This window comes from Typopeltis vanoorti, chromosome 2, assembly GCF_054136105.1.
Source record: "Typopeltis vanoorti isolate ZY-2024b chromosome 2, IOZ_Tvanoo_1.0, whole genome shotgun sequence".
Lineage (NCBI taxonomy): Eukaryota > Metazoa > Arthropoda > Arachnida > Uropygi > Thelyphonidae > Typopeltis > Typopeltis vanoorti.
Window position 1 is genome coordinate 37,742,791 of NC_143550.1, and position 21,722 is coordinate 37,764,512.

The following is a 21,722-nucleotide window of genomic DNA, read 5'->3' on the forward strand; positions in this document are numbered from 1 at the left end:
GTTCGTGCTGTCATTTCCAACAATAAAATATGAATTTTGGTGATGTCAGTGCATTTAATAAAAACGCGAAAGTTCTTTTCTTAGCAACGAATAAACGGAAATTGCATATTTCGGTCCAAGTTGGGGTGATTTGAGATTATAGAATAAGTAATGATGACCACGTGATCTACCTATATCACTATTAATTACGAATGTACTCAGGGTGGTTTGTCAGCTGGTCAGGAAAAAAAAAAAAAATGTTTTTCATTTAATGAAAAGAATAGAAAAATCGTGACTGAGCGCTTAAATTTTTTTCCATCCAACAGACACTTATTCTTCTATTTATATTATAAAGATGTATGAAAATTGCAAAACTGCATTTGGGAATGAGCAAATATTGCGTGTGAGAGTGTGTGAGTATTTTTAATGAAGTTCAACATGACTGTTGTTGTTATGACACGGATTGCTATGATTGGCTGGTGTATAAAACAATCCGTGTCACAACAACAAACATCGTTATGAAGGAGATCTACTAGGATCAGCGGCGATTATAAAGATTTTTATTGTGACAAACGGAATCTCTCTTTCTCTCTCTCTGAGAATTGAAAATGTTCACAGTAGAGAAGGACTGTATTTGATCGAATATGAAATACAATCTTTGATACGCGATCAAAAACCAACCTCAAAAAGCTTGGTAACTTCAAAATAAATGCTGGCTCACTATGCTTTGCTGAATATAAAATCAATTACCGGTAAAGTTGGGTTGCTTGGAATTACGCCAGAAGCAAAAAAAAAAAAAAAAAGTAACGACAATGAGAACAGAATATTATGTATTTTGGCTGGTTGCCTGTTTGGTAGAATGAAAAAGCCGAATTTGCGTCAGAGAAACCCTATAATCTACATATCCGACCTGCTAAATTAAAAGCCACTTATTTAGGTTATTTGAAATCCCTAATAAAGATTTGGCGTCAATCAGTGGAATGCAATTTATTGACTTCGCTAAGTTGAATTTGGGCTAGTCTAATGTTTTGTCATACACAAGCATGTTTTTGTATGACTCTCTTTGGGATTTGATATTTACATGTAATATATTCAATTTAATATGATGGGTAAGAAGAACACGATAATAAAGCATTTCTTCCAGTCAGATCAGAATGTAGATAGTATGATATCAGCTATGAACATGACGGAGATTGACGAGTGGCATTTTTCACTTTCTTCTATTATCGGCATTTGCAGTTTTACCAGTAATGTTAAGGTTGCATGGTCTCAGGACACTGTCAACATCTACCAATCTATATGTAGCCATCAACATTATCAATATGACTGAAATCTGTGCAACGCTTTTTATATAATAATCAGTAACGCCCCGTTTCGTTTTCTTATACCAACTTCTGTTCACTTTCTCCGCTCATTATTGAAATATCCAACGTATATATCACTGCTATTTTTAATAAATGGTCACATTTAGAAGCTGACTTCAGTGTTGCAATAGTTTTTATTTATTTTTAATTTTCAAATATGGAAACATGCCTTCACAATGCAGTCGTAGCAACCATCTTTGATTAAAAAGACCTGAGTTGTAAATCCTATCTTGGACATAAAGAACTTTTATAAGGAATTTTTGACTGCAGGTGACTTAACTCATTTCGTACAAAGACATTTACCTTTCTGTACATTCGAGTTTAATCCTGCAAACTAGACGATGAACACTGTAAGCTAAGAGATTGAACTGATCTTAGAGTCTTAGCGCTGCTTCAGTTACTGTCCTAAACAACTTAATTGAAATCATGTACAGCCTTGCTCGACACCATTGAAAATTTGAAGAGAGTACAATCAGGTCGTCGAAAAAAGAGCAAGAGACACCTTAAGATGCGTACTTCCTCTAACGCGCAAGAAATTTCCTTCTTATTAATCTAACTATTAAATCATTTTCTTGACTACCGAGAAGAACCTCGTTTCTGCACCAATACAGCATACTACGCGGTTCGGAGTTTGCAAGAATCCTTAGCTAAGAAGAGCTTTCTGACACTTCCCCTTTATGCTTCGTCCATCAGACTAATGCCCTGAAACTTCTTCCTGTTCTCAAGAAAGAGGCGGAAGTTGCAAGGAGACAGAGCAATATTAAATCACGTAAATGTTACTTTCAACGATATGATTTGAATTTCTACACACAATACTGAATGTACGCAGCGATTCAAGAGTTTTTTCATTCCTCATTGAAATCTCTGGCAGAATTGTTAGGGATTGACCTGCAAATTTAATACTTATGTATGACTGAATACTATAAATGCATGCATTCAGAATTGCTTTTAGCAATTTAAACGAGATCACTAAAAGTTACGTCATCACGGGGTTTTTGGCTCCTGGTATACTTTCACTTAAATTGTGGTTATATATATATATATATATATATATATATATATATATATATATATATATATATATATATATATATATGTTTTTTTTACTAAAACCACACAGTGGAAATTAACATTACATCCATATAAAAGCAGTTCTTTAGATAATTATGTTAACTGGTATAAGGCACTGATAAATCGTTAAGTAACTTGAATTTTGTTTATTTATTTTAAGTTCACAGTGATTTTAAGTACACCCTCTGTCCAAAAAGAAATCGGACTTTTCGAAAATAGAAGAAACTAGTGGCGCCACCTGTTATATCTTTATGTTGTCGAAAGCGGTAACCTTCATTAGTGTTGTGTCAACTGTTTATGACATTTGTTTCATTAGAAGCCGAGTTATAGTGACAAGAATGACAGTGTGTTTTGACGAACGGTCGGTCGTCACGATATTCATGCCGTACTGGACGAATTCTCGCTATCAATCGCTTCAAAACTTCGAGATAAAACTCACCATTGACCGTCTAGCCAGGCGGAAAGAATTCTTTGTGGATAGTGCCCTTGGAATCGTAGAAACAAATCGGCATTGTCTTTACTTTTGACTTCTCCAAGCGTCTTTTTTTTCGGATGCCCTCTTCTGGTGGTCTCCACTCAGCAATCTGTCGCTTTGTTTCGGGTTCATACTCAAAGCACAACGTTTCATCACCAGTAATGATCGTTTCAAGGAAGTTTGGGTCCTTACAAGGGGTTTTAATGAGGTCCTTGCAGTGTTCAATTCGATACAGTTTTTGGTCGTCAGTCAACTTGTGGGGAACAGATCGCGAATTCAATTTACGAAGGCCCAAACTCTCGGTCAAAATGTTGTGCACAGTTGATTTTGGAATCCTCAATTCATCTTCAATCAATCTCAAGGACGATGTCGGGTTTTCTTGATGAAATCACGCACTTTTTGGATGTTGACTTTGCTCAGTCCAGTTTTTGGACGGTCCGACTTTTCTTCATCCTCAAGCGTCTCACGACCACTTTGAAATCGCTTAAACCACTCGTAAACTTGAGTACGGGATAAGCATTCATCACCGTATGCGTTTTGAAGCATTTGATGCGTTTCAGTAAAACCTTTACCAAGTTTAACACAAAAATCAATCGCAGCTCTCTGTTTGAAACTCATTTTCCGACCGTTCGTCAAAACACACTGTCACTCTTGCCACTATAACTCGGCTTCTAACGAAACGAATGTCATAAAGAGTTGACACAACACTAATGAAGGTTGCCGCTTTCGAAAACAAAACGATACAACAGGTGGCTTCACTAGTTTCGTCTATTTTCGAAAAGTTCGGTTTCTTTTTGGACAGAAGGTGTATATCCAAATCATGTAAATACTAATACATGCATGTAGTAGAAGAGATGTAACCATGAATGCTTATGTGTATTGTATAACGGTGAATACGATGCTTTTCCTGTGTGCTTTGTTATTAATCTATTTTAAGGCTTCTCTTATGAAAATATTGCACGTTTGAAAAATGCAGTGTATTCAGTCGTGACAGTTTAAAGACTTGGCCCATAAGATGAACAACAGGGACTTCTATCTTTTATGATAATGCTATTAAAGTCAGCTTCTCCTTCACTGATTTTGTGAGCGTTATGGATGGAAAGTATAGTCAGGGAAATGACTTAAATTAGTAACGATTGAAACTAGATTAGATTAGGGGATTGGGAATTGGGAAGAGAAACTCCAGTGTGGCAAATTCTGTTTCGCTGAAAAGATTAATTTTCTCTTGACTCAATGCATTTAAACAGTCTGATAATTTAAACAAGCAACCAAGACCTTTCTCCAGTATAAGTATCAGCTATAATATGCAAGTAAATCAAAATATATGCAAAAATCACATATCGTTTTCTGACTGTATCCCGAAAATAAAAACACATCTGTATTATACCATGATAATGATGACCTAAAATCATTCCCAAAAGAAACACAGGGCTCAGAAATATCATTCAAAGTACTTCAACAATTCTATTCCCTCTTCGTTTTTTTAAACGAATGGGGAATAGCATTATTAAAGTTATATTTTTTTCTTTGTTACACAGAATTAAACACTGTAGGCAATCGAAATAAATAAATAACATACTTTATAGAATTACTGTTTGCGTTTGATGTAAAAAGCAGTACGATACCACTTATTCGCATGGGATAAGCGATCGATAGAGAAAAAAAGATTTGTTATTTATTTTTCTCTGTGTACAAAGGTTTGCTGTTTGTTTAACGAAATCAGCAATCAGACTTTCTTTTTTCGAAATAAATACTTTCCAATTGAAGAGTATTTATTTCAAGGTAAAAAAAGTTATTGTAAAGAATAAGATTTTATGTAATAAAAGGATTATTTACTTTGATAAAAAAAACTCTCGTACTGAACATGTTAAGAGAATTAAAATCTCTCAAATGGATAGCTCATGATTTCTTTGGATATATATATATATATCCATTCTATATATTAAAAAAGATAAGCCGAAATTTGAAACGTTTTTATGGCACGTTTTTTTGTTTTGAAACGTCCAACAATGTGTTTGCGTTCATGAGACAACAATTTGTTAAGCCGAAATTTGAAACGAAATTTGTCAGGTTTTTATGTCACGTCTTCATTGTTTTGAAACGTCCAACAATGTGCTTGCCTTCACGAGACAACAATTTTATCGTTTTAGGATTATAACAATCCTGAAACCATTAGAACAGTATGTGTTAGTATTCATTACTGAAATTAGCATAACGCGCATGTTATGACTGATTATATAGTAAATATTTTATTTTCATTTCGTGATTTTGAATAATTAAAGTGAGGTTCATAAACAACCGGCCTACCAGCCCGGAACTCGGGAGATTGGGCGCCAGGGGGAAAGAGTCCCCCCTGGTATGTGTGTGTGTGTGTGTATATATATATATATATTCTAAATTATATTTATAGTATCAAGAAACTAAAAGAGGCTTCAAAACCGACAATAATTCTACAGGATACCATCATCTTCGGTGACTATTAGCTGGTCTACAATTATTACAACACAGATATCGGTACTGCAAACGTACGTTTAGAATATTTTGTCTTTTCTGGTTCTGCAACATTGTCCGTAACTAACAACAGAACAATAGAAGAGCAGATTAGCAGTTGTTTATCAGAGCTCGTGATTGTGAGAAGCACAAAGAAACTCTGTAATATTTTTGTGTTTATGTAGGCCTACTATTTCAACTATGGATAAGTACATTGTTACCTTTTTTAAACGGAAAAATATCTCGGATGACAGGGATAATACAAAACGAGTTTGTAATGACAGTTTGCGTGTAGTTTCTGAAGAGAAAGAGGTCTGTAACGAATCCACAGAAACACAGAATTCCCATCAATTGCAATGCGATAATATTAATACGCTTAACAAAAGGAACGATTTGCTGACTTGCTGGACATTCGACCTGAGGATAGCATTCAAAGGTAAATACAACTGGTTATTTTGTAAGGATGGAGGTTTGAAGTGTATAACATGAGCAGAGGTACAGATCCTAGGCACAGGTTCTTCACATCGGGGTATTCACTTAGCATCAGAGTGGATAAATGGATTAATACGTATTACAGTGGAAGGGTCTAGACCATAGGTTCCCAAAGTGGGCGGTTGCCCCCCAGTAGGCGCTGAAGCCTTCTAAGGGGGGGGGGGGGCTATAGTGGGATCAGAAGCATTTGGGGGCTTCATGCGGTCTAGGGGTCGGTGGCTCTTTATAGAAGAAATTAATAATATCTATTTAAAAATATTAATTGTCTTCGTGATTTTGCGATTAGATAAACATTTAAAATTTAAATATTGCATTTTAATTCATCTTATGCCCTTCTTACACGATCAATTTTTTTATCACTTTTCTCTTTCAATTATTTAATCATTTGAAAATTTACCATGTCAGATAGAAATAGATGTCAATTTTCTATGTCAATGAGAAAATAGAGCATGTATATATGTGTGTATAATAGGGGGGGGGGGCGTTACAAAATTTATGTCTTGCAAAGTGTGCGGTGGCCCGAAAAAGTTTGGCAACCTATGGTCTAGGCCATAGGTTGCCAAAACATAATATTTGAAACAATGAAGTAATAAAATTTGCATGTATTGACTTGTTTGCGATACCATCGTACTCGTGCTTTGAACAAGTCACTGCAAGCACCCATATTCCTGTCAAAACATGCTGAATTGAGTGAATTACCTACGTAATAGTTGACCGACATACTACTAGTTAAGGCTCGTCTGCTGCGTGGATGGACTAAAGCCTGTATGGCACGATCAATTTTTACAATAGCAAAAAATGAATACATTTTGTAAGTATATAAAAAATAGAGTTAAAATATCCTGTATGACACGTTCAATTTTTTATTTTGCACGCAAGCGCATTTTGTTCGTCCGACCACGACATTGTCCGAATAATTATAAATAATAATTAATAAATAAAATAATTACACAAGATATAAACAACAAACCTACAAAACATAACCACAGAAAACAGTATAATAAGTTTCGAATAATATTTGCTTTGTTTTTCCCTCTAGTTAACAATATAAGTTAGTACTAACTAGGCTAACTAAAATTTCCGATTTCATTTCTTTCTTGCCAGTGTTATTTTTACTCGTAATATTAAATTATATAAAATTGGGTTTATTTTTGTACAAATCAATTAGAAAAGTGTTTTTTTATATATTTTGAAATGAAATATAACGAATATATTTGCTACTGTAAACTTAACCTATTATACACACATATATACATGCTCTATTTTCTCACTGACATAGAAAATTGACATCTATTTCTATCTGACATGGTAAATTTTCAAATGATTAAATAATTGAAATAGAAAATTGATAAAAAAATTGATCGTGTAAGACGGGCATAAGATGAATTAAAATTAAATATTTAAATTTTAAATATATATTATTACTTTCTTCTATAAAGAGCCACCGACCCCTAGACCGCCTGAACGCCCCCAAATGCTTCTGATTACACTGCAGCCCCCCTAGAAGGCTTCAGCGCCCACTGGGGGGGGGCGGTACCGCCCACTTTGAGAACCTATGGTCTAGACAATGCCAACAAAAGCAACTTAGAAAGAAAATTGAATTATCTTTTAATATGTTAGAAATATTATATTAATTTGAAATTTTGTATTTGTATTTAATGTTTCCGGTGGTATGGAAGAGAAGGTCTGATGGTTCCACCAGAATAAATAAAATTTAAAAAATGTAGCGACAATTTAGCAATAGCCTCATATTTATTATCCTTACTTCAAGGGCTCCGGAGCTTATTCGTTTAGAATTTAACCACTGCACGCGCGCGCACAGATTCTTAATTAGTTCTGAAATTTGTTGTTTGGACAACCTTAGTTGCTTGTACTGCAATTCACAAACAACAACGCCGAAGATCATCATATATTTTTGTATGATATTTCTTTTCATTTGACTAGTCGTCCGTTTCTGTTCTCCATTTCTGTGCGCTGTTTGTAGTCCTAGTTTTCCATGGAAAAATAACAACACATCATAAATCGTGTTCTCTTCTTGCGACATGTTTTGCTTTTACTGACAATAAAGGCCATACTCTTTTACTGGGAGAATTTCTTTAATCTGTAAGAAAAAATGGCTCAAAGACCTTTCAGTATTCTCCTTTGAATTATTTCGTCTCTATGGAAGTAGAAGAAGAAAACTAATCTATGGAAGAAGCTATTTAAAAAAACATCTTTTACGAAGGAATATGAGAAGATGAAATAGAACACACTGACGTCGAGACAAACAGTCCGTTTTCTTTAATCATTTCTAATATAAAAAAAATAAGTCGAAACTTTACAACATTTACAAAAAATTTTAAAAATGTACCACGAAGGACAATGGCATCCTCTATAGAATGTCTGAGAATACATTATATAGTCAGCAGCAATAACACACTGACGCCTTGGCATTGCTCAATCCAACTAACAAGAGATTTTCGAAGGTAAATCATTTTGGTCATATCTGAAGATAATTCAATGCATGGATATGCAAGAAAAATGCTATCTATTAATTCTAACAGTACTAATGTGTGCAATCCAATAATCCATCTGTGCTGCAAGCGAATTATTAAAAATTATTAATTACCAGACTATACAAGGTCGGGTTTCTCTCTTAGGGTGAATTTACCCGTATGTCCTAGCACAAACACTACTTCTCACACAACTGCTAACTATATAAATGGCAAAGCCATCCAACCTTGGAATACTGTTCTCACATTTGGGATAGCGCACTAAAATCCTCCCAAAAATGTTTCATGCTGTCTATAGAAGAGGACAATCCGTAATTCCTTTTCTATGACAGATTCTTTTATTTCTGAATAATGGATGCTATTATGCCAAGCGGCTGCCATTCTTCTTTCGCTTTCCTCAAAATCTTAGAAAAACTCGTGAAACTGGTGTCACAGTTCAACTTTAAAATGTACCAAACCAACTTCTCTCCTCTTTTTTTTCCTGTTCTGTGGATCAGCCTTCACCAAGCGGTTTGCCCCAAGGGATATAACCTCAAACTGTTCAAGTGACATCAACAGATTCTTACTTTCGTTTCGACCTATTGCTCACACATGGCATCGACGTGTCATAGATTTTGCGACCTTTGGTATTGTTGGGTCGATATATAACCTACTAGTAAATGACTGCAACCTAGGATCCAACACTTTAAAAGCAGAGAATGCAGTGCATAAACTATTAATCATCTCCTTACTGACTCAACAAAGTTGTAGTAAAGAAACCATTTATCCAGGATTGCCATGGAGAAGTATTTATACGTGTCATTCGGCTCTTCACCTAGCGTACGCAACATTGAACAGGTAACATCAATCATAACATACGTGAAGAACCAAACTAAAAGAAAGTTGCGCGTGTTTTTCTAATATTTTTTTTAACATTCAACTTGTTCATCTCTAAGGAACTGGTACATTTAATCTTATGAAAACGAAATAAATACGATTTCCCTAATTTCATTAAAACAATATTATTGTTCATTATAGAACCCATAAGAGATTTGCCATGTCTCTCGGTTCTTCCATCTTCATGAAATAACTCAAGAACCAACGAACTGATTTTGGTGAAATTTAATATTTAAAATTTTAAAAGCGAAAAAAAAATGAACTTTCTTTAACGATGGACCACAATAAATGTGACTTCATTTGAAGACCAAAATATATATTTTAACTGCTCCACTGACGAAGTTTACAAAGATGCATGCAGTTAGCCTCAAGTACCGATGGTTGCGCCGTAGTCGAGAGTAAATCTATTTTGCGAAGTGCACGGAAAATAGTTATATAACTTTAGGATACTACTCAGAAAATGTGATAATCAATATATAAATATACATATCCCTTTTAATCAGAAATTAATCTAATATAAAGGTGTGCAGTAATCAATCAGCGAGAACAGCATGAAGATAAACTAATTCACTGCTGTTTCATTAATTAATTCATAAATTTATACATTTATTTTAATAATTTATCAAATATCCATGATGTTATTGCAATCATGCTATCTTTCTTGTACTCCAAAAAATTTATTGACTTATCCCTCTTAACAAGAAACGAAATGAATATAAACAGATCCAGAAATCGATCAGCAAGTACATACATTTCCCCAAGGAAGATAATTTATTAAAATAAATGTATAAATTTATGAATGAATTAATTCCCCAATATTTAGTTGATGTGCATTCTGTTATTGCTGTCCAATGCTACTTCCTTTATCGTGTTAGATTCAATGACCTGTCATGGACAAGTTTCTTTATCCTACCTGCACTTTCTGCTGTCTGTAAACGCATGCTTTTCTGGCCGGAATGTCAATTTTGCTGGCGAAAAATCCGAGTTTCAGAGAGGCAAACCCTACTACTTCCATATGGGGCTTCACCATCTCACCTTAATTTGAAAAGCACGGATAAAGTGGAAGATGTTTAAATTAATCTGTTTAGACTTTGGTGTACCTTGTACAAGAAAACTACGCTCCCAAAAAATAGTAAATAGATTGATTTTAATTTATTTTCCTGTTCTAAAACAAACTGAAATGTTTATTAATATTCTCTCTAAAATACTATTTTATTTAATCTTAATAGTTTATTATTATTATTATTATTATTATTATTATTATTATAAGGTCTCAAAAATTTTCTATCTCCCTGACACAGATTTCGCTTTTGTCTTTTATATTTCAAAGGTGGTGGCTTCATTGGATCACGTTAAAGAAATCGAATTCACCATAAAAAATCTCGTTATAGAAAATGAAGTCTCTTACGAAAAAAAAAACTATTGCTAGTCGGGGATGCTATTTTACTTGTATATCCAGGTTTAACTAATGCTGAGAGTAAATACACGTTAAGCAGAATAAATCTGAACTGGTTAATTTTTTTGTTAAGAAAAAAAAAAGCTCGTGTGTGTGTGTGTGTGTGAGAGAGAGAGAGAGAGAGAACGAACATCTTTACTGAGAAAGGAGCTCAAAATATTTTGCGTAAGTCAGTATGTGGTAATCTTCAAATAGAAAGAAAAACATAAAAAGTAAGCTTCTAAATAACAAAAAGTACAGGGTTGAACTCGTAATTTAAGTCAAATACCACACAAATAAATTCTCTGCGTACAAATGCAAAAATAATAAATGAAGTAAATAAAAATAAAATAAAATAAAACACAGAAAAAAATGATAAATTTCACATTCATCACAATGTACAGAATTTTTATACATTACAGAATAAAAAGAGTCCGCGCGGTTGGCCTAGTGGCTGTGCGCTTCGCAACCATATGCCAGGGGAAGGAGTGTCTTGGGTGCCGAATGTGACGTGAGAAGCTGAAGGATCTTCCTCAGCCATAACCAAGTTAGCCGGTCTTTTTCATCCCGCAAGCAGGCAAACCGGCTGCCTGGGGGGGAGTGTCCTGGGTTCGATTCCTGTCGGTGAGGTGAGGAGTTGAAGGATCTTCCTGAGCCATAGCCAAGTTAGCCGGTCTTAGGCGTGGACAGCAGGTTTATTTCCACCAGTTTATCTGGGGTTTTTTCATCCATCAAAGAAAGCATACTGGCCTTGAGAACTCAACATTACAGAACAAAGGATACACCGGGGCGTATCCTTTGTGCTGTAGTGTTGAAAAAAAAAGGACAAAGGATACGCCCCGGTGTATCCTTTGTCCTGTAGTGTTGAAGGATACAGCGGGGCGTAGGGCTGACCACCTTATCCTGTGAACGGTTTGAGGTCCGATGATTAATAAACCCTCGACCACCGCAAGGTAAAAGAGGGTAAAAGGAAGATGAGATGAGAATAAAAAGAACATTAAAAACTCTGTTACGACAACAAACATTAGCTGTTTTCATTTTGCTGCATGAAATTGTTTTAAGTGCTAGAAACCTTCAGATGATTCTGATAAATTGTGTACACATACCTAACAAGAGAAACCCCAAGTTGGAAATCGAGACCATAAGAAAGAACCTACGAGGATGTAACAACATAAGTTATCTTCTACTAGTATGTTCTTTCTTGTGGTTATATCAGTTGCTTTAATATCATTTTTGTTCTGGGTGTTTATCAGAACTTGAAAACATGTAATCCAAGTATTAAAAAATAATGTCACAAAAAAGTGTTCGCTTGTTATTGGCATTATGTTTTAATAATGAATCGTACTGTTATTGCTGCAGTTATGGGATTACATGAACACGAATTTACATTCTTAATTAAAATAGTACGTTAGCAAGTAATTGCTTCTGAAATGGCAAGCCTCGTACTTTCTCAGTACTTGGTGCATTCTTATGCATATGAGGTGTCTTTTTATGGAATATCATTGAACCTAGCATTCTCGTTAAATTTCTTAACTAGAGTGACAACGGGGATGCCGAAAACTGCTGTGATATGCCTGATCAGTTACGACTTGCCATTCCTTGCTAGCGTCCTCGATTGCTGTTTGAAGGCATGCACGATAATGCCTAGTCATAGACAAGCAACCGCACACCCGAGTATGGCGCTATAAATAGGAAGTTCCGAATTAACTGCTGCTCAGTTGTGATCTTGCACTTAGCGATTGCCATCTGTTTGGATCACTGGAGAAGCAACTGGCTAGCAAGCGATATGCAGTGGATGATGATGTGCCACATACTGTTGTTTCCTGGGTTGTTAAAGACCATTTAAATTTAAACATACCTATTTTTTCTATGTTTGGGCAGAAACTTTGTTTGTACTGACTAAGCTGGGGTATGAAACAACTCTGTTGTTATTTGCTGAATATGATAAGACTTAGAAGCTTCTCTTCAGTGATAGTAGAGTGGCTGCAATTTATATACAGAACTTCGTACGATAGATGAAGTACTTTTAAGACTTTTTGACTTATATCAAATACCTGGCATGACTGTTTGAGGAAGTGCTATTTAATGGGAGCAGCAATGATCGATCAATTATAAATATCACGTTAGCTAAAGAAGAAAAAATGATCTGTGCTCAAAATTCCAAGCTATAAACGCATTCCATGGTACATTGGTGTATCATGCGTCACTTGGTCGTAAATACCCGATACAAACATCCCACTCAAAAGAAACATCCTGTAAAGGGACTTGTCCTGTAATCAAGGGTAAGTCCATTCTCTGATTTATACTACCCATCTTTCCTGGAAACTTCGATTTATCCTTTAAAAAGAGAAGCTGGATCAGCAACTTGGAGAAGCAAAAGTAAAGTGATCTGAGATTGTAAACGACTGCAGATGATAAAGTCATGAATTATTTCCTTGGGATATGTCGTTTAATGTTGTGAAATAAAGTCCTTACAATAACACAGTAAGATAATTTTCAGTATTACTATGGTGTGGAACAAGTTAAAATTAAGAAGTTATACTAGTGGTGGTGGTGGTCGGCGGTAGATGGCTTTGGTGTACTTGCGGTCAGTTGGTGGATTGTGAGTGGTGGAAGCAGAGTTGTAGAGTAGATGCCCTCCCTCGATGAGTCTTTGGACTCCCTGTAGGTGACAAATAATAATAAATAAATAAATAAATATAAATTAATAAGGCTGTGCCAAGGTCTTCCATACCAGCTGGAAAAGGGACGGATGAGAATATGTACCCAAAAATCACATTCTAAATTTTCCTTGCATTAAGTGGTTTAACACGTCTAGAGCTGTGATAGAGGTTTATCCTATCTGCATAGTGTATTGTGCCTATTTTGTGGGATGCAGAACTCAAGTATCCCAGAGGGAAGAGCCTTTTTGTATGAGACTGGCTAACTCACATTTTCTTTAACGCTCTGATAAAGGTTCTTTGAAGGAATTGGAACCTATGTCTTTCCAAATATAGGGCATCGGCGAACCGAATAAAGTAATCCAATGATAGACCAACAAATAGATACAACATTACATGATATTTTAAAATGTTGACCATTACGCTTAGTCAATTTTATACGCGTAACACAAAACACTTATTTCTAAGCTTTCGATATAATTAAACATTATATCGCATATACATTTTCATTACTACACTATGGAATGCCAAAATTGCAGAAGAGAATTTTTCTAAGTTAAAGAATTGGTGAATAGGTGATTATTCATCATGGAATTTATTTATTTTATTTTTCTTTAAAATCCAGATAACCATATGGCAAATACATAGGAGTCACAAATTTTGTAAACCAAATTTAAGTTTCCAAAGTAAACACTGTGTAGAATAGACAGAGAGAGAGAGAGAGAGAATTTATAAGCGAAATCCGTTAGCATTTTAAATAAAGCTATGCATTATTCAGGTACTTCGGCGTGGATATTTTTAAACACAATTTTTTTCCCTTTTTACTTTATAATGACGACATAATGGCAAGAAACTATGAGAAAGAAGGAATGTTTAAGCAATGAAGGCAAAAGTAAGAGTTACGAGGAACCCCTTCCAGAAATAATTTTCGTGTGCTATGCACGAAAACATAATTTATAATAGAATCGCTCTATAACGACTCTGCAATCAAGGAAAGGCAAACACAAAAAGAGGGGAAAATCTACTTAAAAGCATTGAAGAAAGCTAAATGAATGTGTTCTTCATGAATTTTAAATGAGGCATTTCTCTACACACAAATACCCAACTATGGTATAAACATTAGTTTATTCTTTAGTTTAATTTAAAAAAAAAAAAACAACGGCTGCAAGGGCTTCGTTATTTACGAGATGAGTCTCTTGACAATTCTTAATGGATTAACAGAATAAATATGGGAAAACAGGAAAATCCGAAACAAAACTGTAATAGCAAATGGCTGACTTCTATCGGTCGTATGGAATCAAAAGACGTAACAATATTTCACATGTTTATGTACTGAGTTCTGCGCTAAATCAGAGGTTTCGAAATTGCTGATCTTATGTATACCAAAGACTCAGATGTCAATTCTTCAAAGCATTTAAATGGAATGTATATTACGGTCATGAGTGGAGTCATTGCTCTTCAAAAATCGGGGGAAGAAATTCAAAAGTTCGGTCCAGGGCTATAGAAAACATTTAATCAACAGAATAATGCATTTTGCTTTCCCTGGATTATTATTAACACGTTTTGTTCTTTGTTGCTCGTTTATGCATAAAAGATCAATAAACATCGTAGCCATTTATATTAGTAGTTCAAAGAAGGGTTAGTAATCCTATGTAGATGCATCCAGTTATGCCCAGACGTGAGCGAACGGAGTGCTACGGTTAGCATATACTAAGGAGAGCGATGAGATCTAAGAAATTAGTTCCTTATTTGAAAAGGAAATTTGGAAGACAAGTCCGAAAACGAAGATTATGTACATTGCTTTAGAAGCTTAATTTACGTTTATTTCTATCTCTCCCCGTGTAATCTCTCTTTTATAGGGGGGTGCTATGAAATCATACTACGCGATTGTCCTTATGAAGATTAAAATCGTGTATATTTCAATTGTGTGTGTATATACGGGATTAAAATAAAATTCAACACTAATTAAAGTGACAAATTAATAACTTACGTGACATAGCAATGGCAAGCATTGTGCATAGACCGATTATAAATTAACAACCACGAAGATATTTACAGCGTGTGTGTGTTTGTGTCCATAGGAACAAACAACAAATAATGAACATTTCAAGATAAACTAATGCATTTCGGCCTCATAATCCTGTGCATTGTGGGTTGCACAGATATTTCTTTAGATTTGCTGCGAGAGTAGATCATGCCGGCACGTCCATTAGGTTCTGTTTCACATAGGTGTGTTGCATCGATGTATTATCTCCTCGTGCATTGAAGTGTGGCGATGATGGCATGCCTGCAGTAACTTAGCAAGTGGCGATGGAAGAGCACAAAAGGAACTCGGTTACTTGTGGAGAACTCGGGATTTCTATATGACCGTTGGCTAGACACATTAATGCTGTACTAGTGACGCAATTTTCGATGGAGAGCGCTCGGCAGAGGCTAGTGGCGAAAACGATTTACAGTATCGAGAACTGTGCAAGCATTCCAGTGCTCATCGGTGTCAATTACAGTTCTGATTTATACAGCTGCAGGTAATAACGCCGAGCTCTGTCTACTTCCATGGATATTGTTCTATTGATTAGCAAATGAATGCACATACTTAAATACAACACCTAAATGCTACCTGTAAGTGTCATGTTATTAAATCACTTGCTTTGTTACCAGTTTTCCGCTCTCATATACTTGGATACCGTCGCCACTAGTAACTACATTATAAGCAAAATTCCAAATAGGACATTACACGTTCCTTTGCGGAGTTCCTAGCAATGCTTTTTGATATTCAGTGGCAGAATTCAACGGACTTTTATGCATTAGTTATAAACTAAGTCATGAAATATATTTAAACATAAAAATTCAAAAAGAGAACAAAGATGAGAAGATTAGTAGGTTCTACTCGTCACAGTTATAAGTATTTCTTAAAAAGCAGAAAAATTGAATAAACGTCCAATCGCAGTTTGGTTGTAAAGACATGATTTGGGGTCCCTTACCTCCAAATAATGCGGAGAGAGAGAGAGAGAGAAGGAACCTTCGCCGGGTTCATGTGTGCTTATCTTGTCTCATAACTTACTGGTATTAATTTGAAGCAACTAACGTTTAGGTGGTGTTACATCTTTATTTAAAGGAAACAGTTACTCTATCACCTACTCTTTGTCGAGTGTGCGCTTGAGATTTTAACTGCACTTATAGATAACTTTTATACCTCACCTGGATTACTGGCTGACGTCAGAGCACAAACATTTATAAGATAAATAAGAGGATTACTATCAGGTATTTTAGGAGAAATTTCAGTCTGAAAACAGCAATTTTCATTAAATAAAAAGTCAACCAAAAATGAAATGTTTCATAGTACAAATCATTCGTTTAATTTGCATTCAGGAAAATAACGTGTAATAATTTGTATTACATTAGATATATTATATTAGCTATATTAATACATTAGATGTATTATATTAGATAAAGCATTTGTGATTCCTATCTTCAAAAAAAAGTAATAGAGATTACCCTAAAAACTGTAGAGGTATAAGTATACTAAATTCCTGTTACAAAATATATAGCAGAATCTTAAATAGCAAACTCATGAAATACTCCGAAAACTTTATTTTATAACTACAAAATGGATTTAGAAAAGGACGATCATGTATAGACCCGGCCTTTTGCTTAAGCTTAATAATAGAGAAAAGAAGAGAATACAATTTATAAACACATATTGCATTTATTGACTTTGAAAAAGCATTTGACAAAGTTAAAAGAAACATATTATTTAACATATTAAAAGAAAGACAAATACCAAATAATAGCCTAAAAGCTATCACAAGTATATATGAAAATAATCAAATACAAATAAGATTAAATCACGAGCTATCATATATGAGAGAGATAAACCAAGGGGTCCGACAGGGAGGTCCCCTCTCAGCAACTCGTTTTAATATTTCCTTAAATGAATAATAATAAAATGGAATAAAAATTTACATAAAGGTATTAAACTTTCTCCTACAGTGAACTTAAGCACTCTCCTTTTTTGCCGACGACCAAATAATAATTACAAATTCTGAAGATAATTTACAGAAAGCTATTTTAGATCTAAATGAGATAGCCAAAGATGACGGTATGATAATATCAACAGAAAAATAAAAAACTATGGCCTTTAAAGGACAAGATCCAGCAAGAACTAAAATAATAATAGATAACAAGATCTTAGAACAGGTGAATTCATTTAACTACCTAGGATGTATGATCACATGAAAATGAAAGAGATATAAGCGTAAAAAATGCAAAATATTTAAAAATAACAGGTGTAATTAACTTTATAGTTAAACCACACCTAGTTCAAAAGCAAACCAGACTAAAAGTATACAATACATTAGCCCTACCAGTCTTAATGTATGGAAGCGAAATCTGGACAATAAAACAAAAAAAACAAACAAAGATTAATAACAGCAGAAATGAAGTTTATGAGAAAAACTGCAAAGTTTTTGATCACAAAAGAAACAAAGAAATTATGAAAGATTAAATCAAGAACCAGTAATAGAAAAAAATAAAAAATATAAACATAAATGGATGGAACACGTTGAAAGAATGAAAATAGAAAGATTACCAAAACAAGCCTTAAAGTAAAAGCTATTAGGAAAACGGAAAACCAGGATGTCCTCTTAAACGATTCAACGATGACTTCTAAGTCCAGAACAGGCCATGGCCTAAATACTTGATACGCATGACGATGATGATGACATTAGATATATAATTCGCTCTGAACTCAATTAATACAATATGTAGCAGTAGCGTGGATGGTGCATTAAACTTTGGCTGGAAAGAACTGGGTTCGAATCTTGTCTTGAAAACGGGCTACTTTTATCCATTTTATAGACAGGTAAATGAGTTTCAATTGAAAACCAACTGAAATTTACCTGGTCAGAGTGTTTGGGTTGATCTGAATTACAGCCGACTGCGTGTGTTTTTCTTGCTTGATTGCAGTTATGCTAAATAAAAACCCAGTCCCGGAGAGAAAACTTTCCACATTCACATGGTGTCGCTAACTCACCTTCATATAAAAGACCTTATAAGTCTGATTTCGACGGGGTTTTCCCTCCTTAAAATTCGGGTTTAACATCCAACGATGCAAGCAAACTGCTAGAAGAACAAAGGCAGCTAACAGATTTAAATAAACTCACCTCGCAGCCTTAGTTGCCGCAGTCATAATTAACAAATGAATCCTCCAATTTAATTAAATGCAATGAATAACGATTGTTAAATGCAAAAGTATAAACATAATCTAAAACGGGAGTTACGTGTCAGAAATTGCTTATGTAGGAAATCGATTCATCAGAAAGATAATGTGAATTAAATGATTTTAATAATTCCCTCATTAAAAACGAAGAACACTCAATAGATGTAATTAATCAACATCCCGGATGATAAATTACCAGACTAACAATATTTAATTATAACACACACACACAGAAGATAATTTGCTAGTTTAGGAGTAATCGAACATGAAATGTCAGTTGGGTTATTATCCAATGTCTAAAAGCGTTTGTTTCATGTGAGGATCTTTTGTTTTAACATCGAAAATCGTCTCACAGGAAAGAGTTCGTGATAAGATTCTGATAACGAACACATCGATCATACAACGATACCCTGCAGGCGTGCACCCTCTTGTAATGTCACGTGTGTTAAGGATTAGTCTATCACTTCTCGAGTAAATTGACTTATCGGTATTTTATCTCTTCCTAACACTTCAGAATTGAATTCGTGTCAGCTCTTCCAAATGATTTTGCGCCAACGTGGGAATGATAAAAAAAACAAAAAAAAATCTTGATCACGAGTGGGCTTCGTGCCAACAAAGACCTATGTTATGCACCTCTAGCTGCTACTCATATACCCCAAGTCGATACTGACGTGCTTCTCTTGGAAAATCGGCTGTAGTCGGTATGTATCTGTTAAGTAATTTGATGTGACAAGGAAGCCGCGCCCTTAATGACTCAGTCTATCTATCTTTCGTCATGACGGCAATACAAAGACAACACGATACCATTTTGTTCGAGGAGTGTTTTCAAATATTAATCATAAACAAACTAACAGAACTCATTAATTACGAAATTATCATGAAGTTTTCCTATTGAGATTCGTCGTTGTTGCTTTATTCTAAGTGCGCTCAGGTTTGAAACAATCTTTCTTCATTACGGTGAGTATCTATTCAAAAACAAGATTGATTTGGTGTTGATAATGCACCAATCAATTCACCTATAAAATTAGTAGTTAAAAAAATGGAGAAAAGGTTTTTTTATCTTAGACTAGAGCTACAGCAAGAACACAAATGGTTCTTATATGTTCTTACCAATACGTTTGCATGTTTTGGGGATAAGTTGAAATCTAAAGAATGCAAAATAGTTGTTATTGTTGTTTGGAATTAAAACCGAACAAATTAAACTATGGGAACAGTGCATTATATTTGTTAATTGTTGTGTGTACGCATGATCTTATGGCTGGTCTAATTATTTTGAGGAATTAAAAAAATAGGAGTTTCTGTGGGGAAAAAAAAACTTGCCACCTCCATTTGAGATCACAAGGAAGCGGAGGGCATCTTAATAGAGTTACGATCATGCATTCTCGAAACGTAAGCTATCACATACCACCTGGTAGTACATGCATGCAGCTTACTGTTGCCATGGAAACAACGTTACATCGGTCACACTTCAGAACTGAATTCGTATCAGCTAAGAAAGACATCAAACTAAACTATTTCATTATACAGTTTATAGAAGAAACTGGTAAATCATTTCTCTCTTTCTCTCTCTCTCTCTCTCTCTCTCTCTCTCTCACACACACACACACATACACACACGTACATATTCGGGAGACAAAATATTATGACCCAGTAGCGTGACGAGTCTCCTTTGGTTGAGTTAACTGCTTGCATCCATCTTGACATTCACTCAAGATAACAGAAGATTCTTGAGATATAAATATTCTAGACTGACTTGACAGAACCCGGAGTTCAGCGAACGAATGAGAAACTGGCATCGACTGGCGGATGCAGAGTTCCGTATGATCCTATAAATGGTCGATGGATTCATCAAGAGAATAATTAGGAGTCCAAGGGAGTAATGGAATAATTAGGAGTCCAAGGGAGTAATGGAATACTTGGATATGCTGTTAGAACCATGATTGCATAATACAAGCTTTATTCACAAGGTGTTGTTATGATGGAAAAGTCCAGATCCATGGAATCGCATTGTCACAATATATGGTCCGAAACAATCCCCATGTAAGAATTAACGATGGCAAGGTGTGTTCAATTGAGGTGAGAGGACCCAGTGATGTCCATGAGAATAATTCCCATACCAAGATACCACCACTACCGGCATGCTTCCGGCCAACTGCAGTCCTGGTTGGCTGGAAATAAATAGGAAGGCAATCGTGATGTTTTGGCTCATGTGTGTGTGTGTATATATATATAAAAGATTACAAGGCTATAATTGAGATATGTATGAGTAACAACATATTTAATATATGAACATATAGAAATTTCGAAGATGATTATTTTCAATAATAATAATAGTCGAAACACCATGATTAAACCTATTATGGCACTACCTCGGATTTGTCCGCGCGGTTAGCCTAGTGGCTTTGCGCTTCGCAGCCTGGGGAAGGAGTGTCCTAGATTCGATTCCCGTCGACGACGTGAGGAACTTAAGGGTCTTCATCAGCCATAGTCAAGTTAGCTGGGCTTGGGCGTGGACAGCAGGGTTTTTTTTCCCGCCAGTTTATCTGGGGTTTTTCATCCCACAAGTAGGCAAATTGGTCTTCTGAACACACGGATTACAGCCCGGAATACTGACCCAGCCATAGGCCTGATTCGTCAGTCTATGCCGGTTCCGGATCCCGGATAAAATTTGGGGGGGGGGGGGGACTCAGATGGTGCTGTACATGCCTGTAAAAAAAAAAGGAGGGGGGGGGACTGTACCATCACACGGAAAGGAAAGATCTCGGATTTATATGTTTTCTCATCTTTCGGTAAGAAATAACCATCTTGCTCTGTTTACGGGAGGGTTGAAATGGCTAGAAAAAAATAGCTTGCTTATTCTCCATGCCAGTGTCTTGATCCTAGCCTAACAACAGTAGAAATAATGGGCTACAGGTCTACCACTGTTCGTAGGGAATGGGGAGTTAGTGGTATCCATCATCTAACAAACAATGTCATCTTAAAGCTGACAGAAGAGATATATGGGTAAAATATTTTTCTTTTGACCAAAGAAGAGAGATACTCGCCCCTCTCTCTCTCTCTCTCTCTCTCTCTCTATCTATCTATTTATATATCTCACTTAGTTACCTAGTTATTCTGATACTCATTCACTCTCTTGAGTAAATGAGTAATGGGAATGCCCTATCACATGA

At 35.3% G+C, this 21,722-nt stretch overlaps 1 protein-coding gene across 2 annotated transcripts in view; it reads right to left on the bottom strand.

Moving 5' to 3' along the window:
- Positions 1-21,722, bottom strand: part of LOC150108930 (uncharacterized) — a 149,121-nt gene that overhangs the window by 51,185 nt on the left and 76,214 nt on the right. The gene's annotated exons all lie outside the window — the stretch shown is intronic.